Source organism: Naumovozyma dairenensis, chromosome 5 (assembly GCF_000227115.2).
Source record: "Naumovozyma dairenensis CBS 421 chromosome 5, complete genome".
NCBI classification, from domain to species: Eukaryota; Fungi; Ascomycota; class Saccharomycetes; order Saccharomycetales; family Saccharomycetaceae; genus Naumovozyma; species Naumovozyma dairenensis.
The window spans coordinates 669,909-673,015 of record NC_016483.1 but is presented as its reverse complement, the minus strand read 5'-3'; the positions used below and the strand labels follow the sequence as shown (position 1 = coordinate 673,015).

The 3,107-nt window shown below is 36.1% G+C and overlaps 1 non-coding gene across 1 annotated transcript; it reads right to left on the bottom strand.

Annotated features, from left to right (window-relative positions):
* Positions 1–317: 317 nt before the first annotated feature.
* NDAI0Etrna10I lies at positions 318–391 on the bottom strand. Its single transcript has one exon. It is a non-coding gene; the product is annotated as a tRNA-Ile (tRNA).
* Between the last annotated feature and the right edge of the window lie 2,716 nt (positions 392–3,107).

Genomic DNA, 3,107 nt, shown 5'->3' with positions numbered 1-3,107 from the left:
AATAATAAGATGCGATGCNGAAAAATATCTGGTACATTTGAGAGAGCTGAATTAAAAGAAGAAAAAAACAGTATTTCAGTGGATATAAAGATAAGATTTGTATTTATCTTTACGAATCTAGCTAACTTCTCTTGTACGTACCCGAGTGGGATAGATGTTGGACGGTTTTTTAGACCGATTTCGACCAAAAGTTTTTGGGTGCGACACCTCTTTTAAGAAAACTTATGGTCGAAATCGGTCCAAAAAACCGTCCAACATCTATCCCACTCGGGTATGCTATCATCTTGGCGGTATTTATAAAAATATTGAAAAAATAATGATCTCTAGCGGGATCGAACCGCTGATCCCGGCGTTATTAGCACCGTGCCTTAACCAACTGGGCCAAGAGATCATTTTGTTGTGTTTTTTGTAGTGAAGTAAACTTTGAAGATTCGACTTTACTACCCGTCGGCGAGGTCACGGATACTAGGTATCCGTAGACGAGGTCACGGATATTGGATATCCGTGGTTGAGGTCGCGGATGGTATATCGTCAGATCAAAGAGGATTCCTAGCCTGTGTTTAGTTAGACTAACAAGGAGTTGAATCGAGATCTTCAGTACGGAGTTATCCTATTAGATAGCGTAATCCTGCAGGGTGTGTACGAGCTCTGAGAGAGTCGTAACAACTGCGTCGAGTATTAGATACTTTCTGAAACAAGGGGTTGAGTCAAAGTCTTGAGAAGATCTAAGATCCTTCCAAGGGATATATATAAGAGGCAATGATATCTTCTTAGAGTTGTATATCCTGCTATGTAGTTTATGTAATAGCATAGAACTAAGTAACAACGAAGTAACTAAGTAATTAAGTGCTTTAATAAACACATTCAAACCTTTCAAAAACAACAACAACAACAAAATGAACAACAATCAAGAAATTCACAACAATTTGTCTGAGGACGAAGTCATGTCTGACAGTGTTCCCAACGCCTTTACTACAGTTTTGTAAGGTATCCGAAAATATTCGGTGTAGTCTTCTTTTTTGGAAACTCTTGTTACCAACAAACCCAAATTGTAATAATTTCCAGGTATGTAGGTCTCCAAACGATACTATTGTTTTCTTAATCATTTGTATTAGTATAGCATAAAATTGGAGTATCCAACTTCAATGAATTTACAACGATACCTTGATTAGCCGATGTTGAAAGGGTGGTTATTAGAGGAAGAAATTGAGATGATATTATTGGTGAATGAACTAATATGGTACTTGAATATCAGTGTACCTAACTTCGTAAATCCCAAATTATACATGTAATATCGAGCGAATTTGATATCGATAAATTTGTATCTATTGCATTCCAATGGAATAATGTTGGGGGGGGGGGTCACCCAACGATATCATTCGGTACTGAACCCGATGCTAGGTTACTAATTGAAACAAGTGACGTCATGTCCTCCCATCTTGTCCCATTGTCAATAAATTATCATTAGAATAAATAAATTGAATCTCGTTTCTACTATCTTCTTTGTAGGAATTTAGTGCTACAAATTCATCAACACTCTAATCCGATACAAATAGTGGATAATGAGAGTCATGTTCACAGACGGTTGTGCTGGTATTGTATAATTTTGTGACTGTATGGTTGAGAGTAAATTAAAGATAACATTGGACAAGAGACTGCCAAAGGAGAATATAGAGGTGTTTGTGTAATATTGGTATCATTAGCTTTATTAGTAATACTTCCGAAAAGTTCTGTAAGATTTTAGCTTACATGTACATATCATATGGACCATGCTCTAAACTATGTTTCCATTTTTAAGTGGTGTGGCACCGGTTTGGAATTTATTATTTGCTGGTTGATGATGAGGTAGTTTTTGGAATTCTCCAATCGAAATGAATCCACGTTTAGAAAAAGGGTAAGTATCTATAGTATCTCACAGTGACTAAGGACTAAATTTCTGAAATACCTTTAGCAAAAGTGAAAACAGGGCCTCTTGTTCATTAAAATTTGTAGATGAATGAGTTATTTGTGAGTGAAAACCTTGCTCTGTCAATGGATATGTTCAGTCAGACTGTGTTATAATAATTGGACCAAATGTACTTCTGTCCACCATTACTGACACTACGTATGTACATACGGAGACAGCGCTGGGCAACGCGAGCAAGCTCCGTCACAAACTGTTATTATACGTACAAAGAATACATATTTTATACAAATGGTAATGGCAATGACAGAATAATTATTTATGGACATTACTCTATCTTTTTCTCAGTAGTAAAAAACTCACGCTTCTGATGGAAGCCAACAAAAGAAACATCTATAATTTCATTACGAGCGTTTATCCCTAAGTCCGCTAAAAAAATAATTCAATTGATGATCAATTCTTTCAAAGGAGAAAACTCCTGTTAACACCAAATTTTCTTGGTGAAAAAGAGTGAACTTATTATTTGTTTAAAGACGTTTAGATTGCTTACGTACGTAAAGGGTATTTTCAAAGAATGCAACAATGAGGAAACAGGACGTGTCACCGATGTTGATTGAAGAGGAGCAAGGATGTCGCAAATGATACACAACTAATGTGTATTATCTTTTAATCTTCTTTTCTATATATCTAAGATATGGACAAAGGGTAAAAGGTATACCCTTAGTGGAATTCAAAGCTCTACTTTGGTAACACGTAATTTGTACTTCCACTTCACTGATCAGGTTGCATTTCAAATATCAGTGTTATAGTATAGTTAAAAAACAAACAAGAGATTGAAGATACTCCAACCTACGTATATTATTGTACATACGTGTAGAGGATGGAACCACTGCCCAGTAATGGTAAAAAAAACATCGTCATGTTTCCAGCCAAGGGACAATGGTTACAATGTCAAGTTATCTAGTTATAGTGAGGAAATAACTAAGTACTGTTAACCTATCCCTGGCCCTCCCTCTTTCCCTCTCATTCTGTTGCTTGGTATAGTATAGACCCTAATACATCACGTCCATATATACATACATATGTAACAAACAGAAAGGGATAAAAGATCTGTACCGAAACTGTAACTGTCGTTTTTAATTATTCATAGAAGCGAGGAACTTGGCCGGTACTTTCTCCTACGAAAGAAACAATACAGTACCTA